The sequence below is a fragment of the Sander lucioperca genome, chromosome 22 (assembly GCF_008315115.2).
Source record: "Sander lucioperca isolate FBNREF2018 chromosome 22, SLUC_FBN_1.2, whole genome shotgun sequence".
NCBI lineage: Eukaryota > Metazoa > Chordata > Actinopteri > Perciformes > Percidae > Sander > Sander lucioperca.
In genome coordinates, this window is record NC_050194.1 from 17,082,028 (window position 1) to 17,097,451 (window position 15,424).

General features: G+C 38.9%; 1 long non-coding RNA gene across 1 annotated transcript in view; it reads left to right on the forward strand.

The window, feature by feature from the left end:
• LOC116061396 overlaps positions 1 to 1,332 on the forward strand; it is a 36,757-nt gene extending 35,425 nt beyond the window's left edge. Inside the window, exon 4 of the long non-coding RNA XR_004107712.2 lies at positions 1,293 to 1,332. This is a non-coding gene — a long non-coding RNA (uncharacterized LOC116061396). The remainder of the gene's footprint in view (positions 1 to 1,292) is intronic.
• Positions 1,333 to 15,424: the final 14,092 nt, after the last annotated feature.

The window sequence follows — 15,424 nt, forward strand, 5'->3', positions numbered from 1 at the left end:
ACCATAAATTTGGACCGTCAGGCAAAAACTCCTTTATTGTGGACGTGATGGATGGCTCGCCGCGGCAGACACCAAATTCTCTGCTTTATCCTTAAATGGCTGCACATTTTTTCATCGCTGTAATTCATTACTTTTAAACGTAAAGCTTGAAATCTCCTGCTAGTATTTTACACAAAGACACGTTTATGAATCACCCAGAGTCCGTGCAAACACAACCGTTTACAAGCAGGGTTGGGTGATTATACAGAAACTAAGCCTCTATCATAGGCTTTAATTTAAAGATTAAGGATTCATATTTTAAGTAAAGGTTTCATTTATGTTTTTTTCTTTCTTTGAAAGTATCTTAGAGCTCACATTTTGTAACTCAAACTTTTGCAAATTAAAAAGTGGAGTAAACTGAGTTCAGGTTCACTGAATACTTTTTGCAACATGCAAAGTTTCTTTATTAAGCACACTATATGGCTCTTTTGTTACCAATATCCACAATGTAACCTTTTCAGCCCCTAGAAATTACATTTTCTATTCATAAAAATGTGAAAATGTGCTCATTAGACACATTTCCAGTAATGATCCTTAAAAAAGATCTAAACGTTCTATTTTATTTTATTCTTTGTATTGGCTGCTTTTGTTATACTGCGGTCCATTGACTGTCCTTATCTTTACCCTTGTCCTTGGCCAAAGAAAATACAAAATGATAAACAAAAACATTGGACAAATAGTGAACACCATACAGGTTGGCAAAAACTATAAATCATTTTTAGAAGCTTATTTAGTTTTTGAAAGGACTAAGTTATGGTTTTGCTTTGTTAAGTGTTTTCTTTGAGTTTTTTTTAGGTTCGTATACAATTTAAATAGGCTAAACTGATGGGTGAGATTATCCTCCACTTGCCTCTAGCACTTTAACTTTTAGTCTTTATTCTATGTACAGCAGTGTGGTTTTAAGGTACAACTTCAATGTGTGTTGAAGACAACTTCACAATTTATCATTGGATTTGATTTAAAAATTAACATAATGGCAATTAGAGTCACAGTGACAGGAGCTGCTGTTACGACAGTGTTGTATAATGTATAAATGTATAATGTGCATTGTATAATTTAGCTTTGCAAGTAGGATGGCTACTACACAGTTGATTAAACAAATGCATGCATATGATACTGTAGTTCAGTCCATTTTGAAGCCAATTTTGAACTCTTTTGTCAGTATTTGTTCTATGAAATAATAACTGACCTAATGATGACGTGTAAAAGTGATATTTTTGTGAAATCTGCTTTTTTTTTAATTTATTTTCCAGACACTTTGGAGGTTCCAGGCAGCAGTGGACAGCATGGAGGTAAGTCACTGCTCCAGTTTTTATTATTCTGATCTTTTTAGACATGCACATCAAAAACATCTCAAAGGACCTGTAACTGAAACTATTAGAAAAATGACCAAAACATAGGTGCTAAACTTCTTGACATATAGCTTAGATAAATGCTGCATTATAATGTCGAGCAAATGGAATAAAAAATTCCCCCGACATGACATTGTGGCAGCCGGCGCAGTGTGTGCCACGTCAGCAGCCAGACAGGCCGACTGGATCTGACAGGTAAAAAGGCGAGATGATAGTTAGAAGGTGCTATTGTGTCATGCCTCTTTCTTGACCTGTCAGGTCCTGGTGCAGAGGCCTGGATCGAGGACCTCCTTGTCACATGGAAACAGTCTTAAAAGGCCGTTATCCAGACTATGGTGATTGCTCCTGTTTAATTGATTTGCTTTGCACTGAGGCCTGTCACATTAATAATGGTTAAGTACAGCCCCAGTGTGTCACCCACAGTGGTGCGTCTATCGGGAAATTAACAGCCTTAACTAACTGCTGTCTGTGAAGCAAGAACTGTGTGATCATACAGTATGAGATGCAGTTTCATACTTAGTCTGAAACTATGGTATTTATAATATAACTGCACTTTATAGAAGTGCAGCAGCTGTACATTTTCTTTTTTCCCCATATATTTTTTAAAACCTGCCACAGTTTGACCTCTTCATTGAAACAGCTATGTATATATGTAGATAATATGGCTATACAATATCCAATCTCATTATGTAATACCATTCAGAGTAAAACAGAGAGCTACACTGACAAGTAAATGGGGTTGAGTGAATAAGACTCTCAGATTACACTCTCCACCACTTCACAGGAGCCTTTGACAGGTTGCAGTAGACATTAAGTCGCTCTGATATTTCCATGACTGACTGACAGTTTGAAATTGCTCCCATCACCTTGATAGTATGGTAATGCACCTTACATGTGGACTGTCTTTAAAGTGCAGGAAATTAGACTCCAAGTTGAGAGTCGCCTTTCAACCGAATATGACAAGAAAATAGACTGCTTTTCTTCTGCACCCAGTGAGGGGAAAAAGGGCCCCACAGAAGCTGGCATAGAATAAGAGGTTATAGGAGAAAGTGTCAGGAAGTATTATGAATATTATGTGTAAGACAGGACATTTCAGATACTTAGAAGTCATACTCATTCCCCCCCCACACCATCTATGTCAAATACTGTAGCGTAGACTTCATTTGCAAGAGCTCAACTCAGAGCTGACATGAAGAACTTGCACTATCTCGCCGGAAGTCAGACAGCGGTAGCGCAGCATGACGGAGAGAGTTGAGGTGCAGCCAAGATCGCGACGGTGAAGGGTCTTTTTCACGTTGTCTCCCCAATTAGTTAAAGCTGGTCAGGAGTAGGAAGTAAAGCCTATGGAGATTATATGCTGTCGTCCACTTGCCATCAGGTAGGTGAGGATCCTGGCGGGTTGTAGTCATGCTGTAGAGAAGAGTTAACTTCACCTACACTCCCTGTTAGCACTGGAACCAATGGCTCAATTCAATCTGACAGCTGCCATATTACTGGTTGAGAACTTTGTAGAAACTTCAAGAAGCTCCTGTAAGACCTACCATACTGCATCTACTTGTGTAGTGTGTTTAGGAAGAAAGGGAGTGCAATCATGTTGATTTTTTTATGACTTGATTTAGCAAATTTTGAATACCAGTGAGGCTTCATATGATGATTATTTTCATTATAGATTTATCTGTTTTTTTTTTTTTCATCAATCTATCAATCCTTGGTGAAAAATGTGTGTAATTATTTCCTCAAGCCCAATTTCATTCATTAAAATTACCTGTTTTGTCTGACCAACAGTTCCAAATCCCCAAATATTCACTTTTCAAGGATATAAAACAGAAAAAAACAGCAAATACTTAAATTTGAGAAGCTGGAAATTGAGAATGTTTAGGATTTTCTTCTTGATAAGTTATCGGTTATCAAAATGGTTGTTAATGAATTTCCTTGATTAATCGTTGCAACCCTTTATTTCGCTAAGTATTGAATCTCAAATGAAAAGACACCACACACTGCATGTTTGTGAGGCCGCCAGTGTAAAATCAACATTCTCAACATGCAGCCCTAGATGCTGATCCCTCACATTTACTTCTCCAGATTTAATTTATGGAGCCTAAGCCGGGGTGAAAATGTACAGGTAGCATGTTATGACACTGGAAGCACTGTGCAGGTCGGGATGAATGTCTGTGATGGGCAGATTATTCAGACTAAAGTAGGCCTAAAGAATGATCTTGTCACATTTCACAGGCAGGATTAGGGATACGCAGGAGGAGCGCTTCAGTCAAGAATTAGCGTCATGTGGTCGGCTGGAGATGAGCATGCAAGGTATTCGCCAAGACAGGCTTGGACACTTACTGCTCCATTTGTCTACTTAGTGATCAAATACCGAGGTTGATGGTTATTTCTCTGTCGTTTGTGGTTTATGTGATATGTGTTCGTCTGCCTACGTTTCCATGTAGTGAAATAGTGTGAATTTCAGAGATCCAGTACATCCAGAATTGGGTTCATTTGGCTTCTTTTTATACATACACCACATGCAGTTATACATATAACGGTACAATATAGCATTAGATACAACACGTGATGCCATTTCGATGTGTAGCCCACAGCAGCACCTACTATATTTGTGGCTTTGCATTTTAAATGGAAGTGTGAGTGTCTTTAGGCTATCAGAATGAGCTATTACCACGGTGATTGAAGAGTGAAGGATCGCGCGAGCTAAAAGACAAAGTAGAAGAGACCTGACAAATGAAATCAAACTTCATAAGACCTGCCAGTGGTGTCAGTTGTTATCCATATCTCAAGCGCATTATGGTACTGCAACGCAGCGTACTGCCTTCTCATCTGTCGTCTCAAATTCATCACATTCTCGACTGTTTCTTTTAAGTCACAAGTGTCAGTGTGAAGAGGGGTCTTAATTGACAACTGAGTGGCATCGACGTGGACCGTTGCCTTTATTTTGGTGCCAAGGAGGGTTGTGTTGTTTTGATGAGCTATTATTGGCAGAAGCCAGTAGCAGATAGCAGTCGGTCTGGAAATGGGAAGTGACATCAGACAGAGGAGCTTGTCATTGTCTTCAGGCGAGTTCTTGCTGTAAGTTAGAAACAGCCTGTTGAAATGTCACTCAGCAGACTTTCTTATCTTTTGAGAAGAGAAATTTAGGGTAATTTCAGCTGAAATTATTTAGACATATGCCGTGTGGATTTTGAATAACTAAAACAAGTTGGCATGGTTTCAAAGATGATTCTTTCTGGTTAATTAGATTTATTAGGTTGAACATAGAGAGCTATCATGAGCTTCTAGCCTTCAGGTGCAGCATATTTAAGATCTGTAGCCCTAAATATTATATTTGTCAAATTTTACTATGTCAGATTTTCTTTCATAGCAATTATACATGTTAACATGCTAAACCAAGATGGTGTACATGATAAACATTATACCTTCTTAATATCAGCATGTCAGCATCATTATTGTGACCATGTTAGCATGCTTATGCTTGGCATTTACTGTAATTTAAAGCACTGGTGTACCTAAGTATATTCTTACAGAGCTGCTAGCATGACTAGCATGACTCTTGTGCTATTTTTTTTAATGCTGTGAACGCTAGAAATTCTATTATATTCTATTCACCTCCATTGTGCTGGGATGAAGCCAGAAATCTATCTTCTATCTGTCCCAACCTGTCCCTTTAATACGATTTGAGGACCGGATTGCACCCACCATAACAACAAATGTAAACTTGATACCATAACCAACACTCTGAGCACATCTGGCATTTATAACCAGCTCACAGTAAATTAATGAGGCATCTGTAACATGTAGATTAATATAAGCACTTCTTAATCACAATGTTCTCCTCTAATATTCACTCAGTCGGAGTACAGTGTAAATAAATAGCTCTCAGCGCAGTGCATCTTACTGTGCATTGATCACAAGCATGAGACCCCAGGCAACAATGCACCAAAGAAAAATGGTTTCCTTATTTTCACTCATCCGAGGCTCCGTGCAGCCCTTAATAGACAGAATCAGAATGTCTGCTGTGGTGTTGCAGGCTTTATGAGACCATTACCGCTTTTTATTGTGTATCCCTGGACTAATGGCTTCTATAGTCACTCTGATTTACAGCCTGTCAGCTTTGTGGCTGTTCATTAGAATGCAAGGTTGACATCAAGCCAGTGGTTGAAGTGCCCACTGTTAAAAATAAGGAAGTCATGTCTCACACATAGACGCTAGGCTCCTAAAACCTCTGTTCCAAAACACATTAATGGCTGCTTGTTTTCCAGCCTGTTTTTGTCTTTTCATATGCTGTCCCACTCCTTCATGGGCAGTTCTATTAAGTCATTTAATGCAGACAAATACTGCACAGTTTCTGAGTGACATAAACAACACATGTCTACAGGAGTAGGAAAAATAAGTCTGTCAAACCCATTAACACGCATTAACACTTAATGTTAGGAATCATCCGCATTAAACATAATTTTATTTTAATTTTATAATTTTATAGGCGCTTTATTATGGTGCATAAACTGTGGTCCCAGCACTTAAAGTGCATCATTAAATATTAGTTTGTCATTAGGATTTTATTTTCAGCTTTGATTTTGTAATGCGTTATTATGGGTTGGGTGGTATCCTTTATAGTAAATTACTGTATGAGTCACACATACAGTAGATGAGGATTACTGGTGCTGACATCACTTTTACCTGGCAAACACCTTTTAAATTTAAAGGATAATTCCGGTTTATTACAACTTCAGCCATCAGTTATAATAACATTACTCAACAAAGTAATTGCTAAGATCTAGGAACCTGGTGACATCACTAAAAAGAAGTCAGGGCAAGAAACATGAGTGATATATAGATTTTGTTGAATTTAAAAAAATAAATATATTTTGGGGAGATGTTTCCTTTTATTAGACACAGGAGCATATAGAGGTGGCAGGAAGGAGATAGATGAGAGACTAAACTTTGATGCTGAGAAGTTCAGGGCCATTTCCAAAAATCAAAAACACAAAGATCAGAGATGAAGATTAGAAATTGACCTGCACTGTGTTACATTGCCTGGCAGAATGAGCACATGCAGACAAACAGGAAGGAATGTTTAATTTAAAGGGGATCGTAAATGGATCACCATACAAGAAAGCTACCTCAGACTTTTATCTCAGTTGGCTTTTGTATGACCTTTCATAATGCATTTTTTTATGTACAGCTGGACTAACTTTAAAGCCTGCTGAGTCACAGGACAGCACTCTTACCTAGGATAATCTGTCCTGAATCTTCCATAAACCTCACTTTATTAGCTCATACACAAGGATCATCCATGTGGAATTAGAGCAAAAAAATGCATCTGTGACAATTTAACTTCCTTCAGATGTTGTTGAAAGGAAATTATATCGTACAAAACACGCTGTGCAGTTGCTGTACGTGATGCATAATTAGCTAAATTAACTCTGAAAAGCACAGATACCTTGTCAATATTTCGCTGTCTTTTCCTAGTTGTTGTTGGTGCATTGGGGCCACAGGCGGGGGTGAGGCAGGTGATCCCTGACGGGGGTGGAGCTGGTCCTGCTTCACATAAAATCAATTCTGGCCTTTGGTGTTGGCAAGCCAGCGGGGTTGGGGGCGAGGAGGGGGAACGCACGTCTGACACCTCCTGACTTTTTCATGAGGTAGTGTTTGAAGTTTTAAACCCCCACAGAGGATTCTTGGGGCGATGAATATTAAAGGGGAGGGGGGCAGCTTAAAGCTCAGGCATACTATCATCATTGTAGACCGTTACCCAGTTTGATGAGCTAAGTCAATTGATTTGATTTTGATGTACCTCAGTGGGTAATTTGTAGACCTGGAAAGCTAATTTTACTTGAACATCACCATAATGGTTCTTCAAAAATGGCATGTGTTTTCCTTTTATGATGGACGTCCTTTCGTTATAAGCTGCTCTTAAGTCGCCCTTGTCTCGAGTGGTTCTGTTCTCTCTGTTCACGCGCTGTGGTGGGCACAAAGAAGAGGAGTGTGACCTTTTAAGCATCTTTTGTTGCAGAGGCAGTTGAGGGTGGTGGCTGTGATTCATGTGATGGGGTGAGGAGGTGTGGTAGGTACTGAGGAGGGTGGGCCGACAATGACAAGCTTGAGTTCTGCAGTCCTGGTGGTCCTGTCTTTCAGCTGTTGTTGTAATAACTCTACTCTGCCATTCTCTACAAAACGTAGAGATAGTAGTAGTAACATGTTCATCTCCGAGGATGTGAGTATTTGATGTGTATTTGTGTGACTGTCTTGGTAGATATTGCCATCTCTTAGATACACCAAACTTCTAAAAAACTTTTTAACAGTTAAGTCTTGTGATATTCTATATTTTTCATATTGTTGACAAATCCTCTAAAAAAATAACCAACAATGAATTGATTACTGCAAGTTGTGTGTGTGTGTGTGTGTGTGTGTGTGTGTGTGTGTGTGTATAAAGCCTGATCTAGCTTATTTCTCTGTGCCATTATCGTCCAAAAACTATTAAATACACATCAGTGATCCACATGTTTGTACTGAGTGACATGTTCCTTCATTACCAAGAACATGGGCAATGTAGTTTATAGTCAGAGTCAATTTCACAAACACCATGCTGCTGCTGTAAATACTCACTATGGCACCATGTGTATTAATCCACGTCTGAAAATAGTCCCCAACAATTGCACTATATATTCCTGTTTGGTCAACATTTGCTAAAAATTGCTCTGCCCAGCTGTTTAAAGAAATTGCAGATCCAATTCTAAAAATTAAACTATATATTTGTTAGCTGTTTTAAATTATTTGTCTTCAATAGGAATCAGTGGGCTCAGGGCTGAGAGCCACAGACAGAGTAGGAAGTATTAAGAGATGCACTAATGCAGTGGTAGTGTTGGTGTGACATGTTAAAGAATAATGCCAGACTCATCCTTAAAGTGCAGAAAGTTCTGCATTAGTTCATAATAAATCTATAGGTGTAAAACATCCACCCTTTTGCATCTTTTTTTCCCCCCATACCTCCAACAAATTTCAACAAATCCTCACCAAAAATGGTTTATAAGATAATTGGATGAGTGAATCAAAAAAAGTGGTAAAACAATAGAGAAGTGTGCATCCTCTTAGTACTTTCTTGTCAGTTTTGTTTGTTTAAAAAAAGAAAATATTTATAGCATTTTCTGCTGAACATGTATTTTCAACCTTACAGTAACTGACACACATTACATTGAACAGTGCTCCATATCCAAAGGAGTGTAATTTGCCTGCTTCCTCTAACAGATGCTGGTGCTCGTCTCAGGGAAGTGCAATGTCCTGGATCTAGTGGCACTGCCATATAACTGCTGTATAAATAGATTTCTATGACAGAGCCATTTATCTCCAGCCATGAACACATCAACAGTAAAAGACAGCTCACAGAGACCTTTGCGCTTGTTAGGGCAAGATCAGCAGTCCAGATGCCCAAGATGTAAACTTGTGAAGGGAAGATTAATTTATCTGTCATCCCTGCCTTTGACAGTAGTTATAAATCTGATTTAGTTGTTGAGCAGGGGCCATGAAGAAGGGCAGTTGGACATTAAGATTTCAAAGGAGTGATATCAAGAGGACTAACTTGTGACTCACGGCCTGCCACAAACGGGTCAAATGTTCTTGTGGGATGTACTGTGCGTGTGGTGTGATGTTTTCAAACGTTGGGAGAAAAAAAGGCTTCTGCTCTGCTCATCTCTTCTTCCTTGTGTTATTTCCAAAATGGCGGCAATCATGTGAGGCACAGCGGGCACAGGATGTCAAAGGAGCTATTTACTGGTAGATGGATGGGAACAGGCGATACGAGGTGGTCACATCCTGTGACCATCTGCACGGGAGTCATGCTAGTTATTCAGATCGGACACAGATGCTGGGGCATAACATGAGCCTCTATGCAGATATTTGGACGCGTGACAAAATGTTTAGTGCCACAGTTCATGGCATGTCAAGTGGATTCTGACGTGCCAGCGTTTTTCTACAGGTTTATTTGTGTTTTTCGCCAAGTAGCCGCTCTCTTTTCTCAATATGAACTCTCAGTATTTGTCTTTTTTTTTTTAAATTAACTTTTGTCCCCTTTAGAACTTCAGATTAGTCAATGTGAACTCCCAGTATTTCTGGGTTGTGAAGTTAACTTCATCCTCTACAGAGCTTCTTATTTTAAACCGTCTACAGCTTTATGTTCTGGCAAAATCAACATTTTCCTGTGTTTGGGACATTTACTCCCTTTTTTCTTCGACTAAACCTATCAGAGGGTTAAAGAAACTCTGAGCCATTTGCTGACACTGAAAGTACTTTGTGCATAACACACTGCTTTAAGATGCTTAAGGTGGGGGATAAAATGTCATACCACATTAAACAGCTAAATGACCTGATCACAGCAATGTGTAGGTGTAGCGTGGGTAGGAGGGGCGACACATGATGATGAATCTCTTCCTTTGAAGCCCTTTTCTTTTCATCGTGTCTGTGTTGCTTTCACTCAGATGAAACCACACTCTTTGTATGGTAAACAAGACGGTTTTGTGATGAGAACAAAGAGTGAATAGAGTTTTTAAGGGAGTCTATTGTTACAGCACATATGGATGTCAACTGGAAGGACAGATAGTTGTATTATGTAGTCTGCTGCAGTGGGGGAAAGTGTAAATTTACCCAAGTACTGTACCATTTTGAGGTACAGTACTTGTACCCTACTTGAGCATTTCCATGTCAGACTACTTTATACTTATACCACTACATTTCACAGAGAATATTATAATAATATGCACAGAGATATGAAGTCACATTTTACTTTGTATATATGTTCAGTTTATATAACATGAGGCATTGTTATAAACAGATGGATAATAATGACCAGTACTTTTATAAAATATTAAATTTACTCCATCGCAATCGGTTGCAAAATTTCAATGCTATCAACTACTACTTCTATTAAGTATGTTTTATTGAAAATACTTATACTTTTACATAAAGCGTGCCAATGTACAGTTTGCTGAACAGCAAATTAATGGTAAATGCTAAAACTTAGCATACTATTAGCACATGTAGAGAAGAAGAGTCGTACAGTCAGCAAACCACATAGCAAAATCTAACTAGCATTAGCCACCATAAGCTACCTGTCATATCAGACCAAGTGAGGCTGTGGCCTGATTGTAATGAACATAGCAAAGGTGAGTTTTATTGCTTATTAATTCAACTTCTTATTTGTTAGTGGAAGAATGTGTTATTTGGTTTTTCAAAAGTTCCATAGTCTTGCTTTAAGGACAACTCTGGGTGCAACGGAGTATTTTTGCATTGTGGTACTGGTACTTGTACTTAACTAAATGTTTTGAAAACTAAATAAACCAAGGTTCTGCCGTTTAAAGTCACAGCTCATATTTCATTCTTCAGCTCCAGTAACTTACAATACTAGCTCTTAATAAAGTACATTTCAGTGGTATCTTCTCCCATACATTACAGTACAAAGTAAGTTATAACATACTGCTGACTTAAGTGAACCTAATTACATTAATGATGGCATCAATTACACCACTGGTGCGGTTTGGCCACTGTGGTGCATTTTTTCCAGAGCTGTGGCACGGAGGACAGTGGGAATTTTGACTTGTCAAAGCGTCCAGAGCCAGAAGCAGGATTAATGGCCGCCTGCCTGCATCCAAGGTCCTTCAGCACTAATTGCAAGCAGAATCTGACTCTATGATCTCAGCAGTGGTATGTAGCATGCCAAAACAGCCTGCTTGTGACAGATTGCTTTCCTACAGTAATATCTTAAGTGCGTTCATTCTCTCAAATTAGGCTTTGCATGCCTTCCACACCACCAAAAAAAACAGTAGCAAAGACTTCTATTTACTTCCACTGAATATATATTTTTGTGTATATTTCCCTGCTTTGACAAATCTGAGTTAAAAATATTTCACAAAATCTGATTGTGTTGGCTGTATCACTTCACCTGCTGTTGACAAGTGTTGGGAAATTAAATGCTTTACATAAAATATGTAATATTCATCTCTGGCAGCTTTGCAGTGTAGGCCTTATGAAATACTTTTGGAGAAGCACGCTAGAAATGTCTTTAGGGCGGTTTTAGCTGCTCTGCTATGATAGCCTCCAGGCCTGTGCAGGAGTAAATCCCACTGTGGTTCTCTCTCTCATTCTCTCAGTTGATAGTTTGTGTCCAGCCTCAGGACAGAGGGACTCCTATGTGCTGCTCTGTGGTGGGTTGTGTTCTCTGGAGCAGTTAAAAGCCTGGCAGCTCCACCCCATGACTGTCCAAACACAGTTGACTTTAGGCATCCACATCAAACACAACTCTCTGCAAAGCCCTTCGGAAACTTAACCACAGGGTGCTGAGCTTATTTATTTATTTTCCACATAAAAACACAAAAATGTGTTCAGCTTCAGATTTTTTCACATTTAAAAAAAAAAAAAAAAAAAGCAAAATTCACCCGTTAGCATTTGTAATTGACGGCACAAAGCTGTATTTGAAGAGCAGTTTTGACACCGCTCCTGGTTGAACTCAACTCCTCCGGACCAAGTCGAAAGCAAGATTCAGAGCGAGTAACAAGAAAAGACAAGTCAATGAAAGATCCTTTCAGTCTGCTCCTCACTCACAACGGATATGTCGGAGTGAAATGAACTTTCCCAGCAATGTGTGTTTTAGAGCGCACACACTGCAATCACTAATTCATCCTGCCTTGAGATCCTTTGACATTGACGTTCGAGGGTAGATGCTATGTGAAAATGTAAATAAACTTTAGAGGAGCTTTGGGTCAGTGTGGGATGAAATTTATAGTTTTGGCATTTACTCTGCAGTCATCATTCATCCCCCTGTCGAGAGCAGAGGCCTTGATCAGCGAAGCCTCCGTTGGCCCTCAGATGACCCGCAAGCCTATCTGACCAGCTGTGGTTCAGATGCCTCAGTCTGAGATGTTCGCATCACTGTAATATCTGAGACTATTAACCCCTTCTGCACTTCAACAGCTATTCCAATGCTAGCAGGAAATGCAGAACATTTAGATCAGTTCCCTCAAATCACAGAAAAAAAAAAGTATTTTTTAGCCCAAGTAGTATCAAGCCTTTGGTTTTGCTGTATCTGCCACTGACCATTGTGTTGCTATCCCAATATAATGGAAGATTAGGGTAATGGAAAACAGTGTTCCTGACTCTGGATAATCTGGAGATCTCACTGTGGACAGTTTTAATTGGGACTTTTTATGATGTACAAAGTAGTTCTGAGAAAAAGTTTAATCAGTGACTTCTGTGTATTATCCAATTCACCAGTACATTGTTTCTGGAAAGGGATATTGCTGTTGAGTTTTCCATCACAAACACATTTCATTCACTTCCATTGTACTGGTCTGGTGGCTGAAAACCTGATATCTCAAAACCTTGGCACATAAAAAGAAAACTATCTGCATGGCTAGATACTAATAGAGGTAAATGACAAAGTATATTTTTTTGTGATTTGGGTGAACCAACCCTTTAAAGGAAGGAAGGAGGAAAAAAAACCCTAGATTTTAATGGATTTGGCAGCCACTCCAAACTCTACAGGGTATGTGCACTCTGCAACAGAATGTACAGCCATGTAAAAGCCAAATCAAAGTATAATAATGAGAAGGTGGCCTTCAAGCAAAGTGCCAATTATTTTAAATTGCTCCATTAAAGGCAGCAATCACAACTGTCATGTTAGCATTTGGACATAACGTCTCACCTCTGGTGGTTGGAGTTCATGTGGGTGTAACTGCAGTGTAATAAACACATGTAGATTTACATAACCTCATGAAACAAATGAATTTGTTTGCTGACTGCTTGCCATAACACATAACTGACTGACAACAAAAAAGCTTGGCATTTTCTCACTTCAACTGAGAGAACAAAGTCTTTCGCTGTTTTTCCTCCTCTTAACAGGTGAGTGCTCCAGCTATTAATTTGTGTAGGGCCACCTACTTTAATTGGTCTTAATCTGGAGTGAGTGGCTTTGATCTCTCTGACAGTTTGACTGCATTAGCACGAGTGTGCAGGCTAATCCTTGCGTAGCTTGTTCTTTTGGCGCAGTCAGAGGCCTGTCCAGCGATAATATGTCAGCTGAGGGATAAGCCCTCATCAAACAACCAGGTCTAAGCTTCTGGAAAATGGGGGTTGAAGGGCCACCATCATGCTGTGCTTTAAACAGAGATAGAGACGTAAAACAACTCTGGCTTTCAGTTTGCAAGCGTTAGATTAAACATTGTCAAGGTTTTCAAGTTTCCTGTCCTTTATGCAAACTTGTTGTTGTGTTTTGGCATCTTATGTCCTGTGACCGACCACTCGTTGCTTTATGTTAAACACTTTTACGCAGTCTCCTAACCTCAAGAGAGTCCTGGGTGTTACAATGAATTCTTTATATGCATCCTCCCACCACTGTTCATACACACACTGCATGCATGATCCACATGTCCAAACAGTGGCTTTATCTGTGCCGTGTCATCTTATTAGGAAGTAACAAGCATATGAAGTGTTTGTCCTGAACTCGAGTTGAACTCTCATGCATTATGATAACCATCTCAAAGTCAACAATACCTGCTTTCAGAGAGGAATAGAGATATAGTGTTTGAAATGAAGAAAATAGCAGCACTTGTGCTTCCCCAGTGATTATATCACACATCATGGTGATTTACTTATCACGACAAGCATATCTTGAGTTCAGTGGATCTTTTGTTTTTGTGTTCTGTGATGGAGGAATGTTAGCTGATCTTTCTTTAGGGTTGCATGTGAAAATGCCAAATATATCAGTTAATGCTAATTCAAAGAGGACAGATAAAAAGCAAATGGGTTCACAAAGGATATTATAGTCATGAATCAATTTAAGAATCATTGTTTTCTCAACTTTTACTGCCTTTTAAATTTGTATTTTTAGTATTTTGGTGAACATTGACATTTATTCGATCTGTTTTCGTATTGGTGTTTGAGTAAAGAAAGCAATGACAGTGGATTTTAATTCAACTAATATTCTCAGTTCTTTCACATTATATTTTACTTTTAGGGCCATTGAGCTGAGTCAAATGTGTATTTTTGAAAATACCATGTTTGAATATGTGTATTTGAGCTATGAGCTATAATAATGGATATTCATACCCAAGCAGTGCCGGCTTGTAACCCGTTGTAACAGGTAGAACTGTGACTTTCATGATGTTCGTGACGATCATTTGTGTTGCTTCTGTTGCCTCACTGAGTGACAAGCTAACAGGTGGCTTCAGAATGGTTGTTGTAGTAATGATACGATTGGCAATTGCTTTTTGAAAGGGCAGCAAACAGCCTCACCTTCATCCATGACTTAAACATCTCTGGTGTGGAATCCAAAATACTTTGACAAATTGCTTCTCAGATGATTCGGTGTCATGTGTGTCCACTCAGCACGACACAATAGATTCCTCCAATTTGTGTTAATGAAGCGTGACAGTGCATTTTATGATTGGCCCTTGCTGGAGTATAATGCACATCAGGTTTTGCACTGTGAATTTTGAATTCAAACCGATAATTACAGATCAAATATTTCAGATTAAACAAACAAGATATAATATGCTAATGAGTGAGTTTAAGAGCCTGCTGGCTCTAGCTTCATATTTACTGTACAGACGTGAAACTCTCAGTAAGAAAGCAAATAAGCATATTTCCCCAAAATGTCAAACTATTCCTCTAATTTCCCCCAATCTTCGAAAAGATTTAATGTGTCTGTGAGGCTTAAATAGGTAACACTCGTATTTCACAAGAAAAAACAAAGATTTGCGAAAAATAAACTAATTTTGTATAGTAGTAATGTGTTTTCTTCCTCTTTTCTGTCTTGTTCATCATTTCACGACCCGGGTCCTGACCCCCAGTCTGTGTTGACAGACATTTGAAAGGGCTTTTGATTTTGTGTGTACATATTTCTATGTGAAAATAAATACCCCAATTTGGGTTGTCAAACTAATTCAGTATACTGTAAGTTGTATTTTATTTCAAATATGTAAACTGCCCTGTCTAAATCTTCTTAGATCACTGCCCTAACACACCTGTAAGTGGTCATC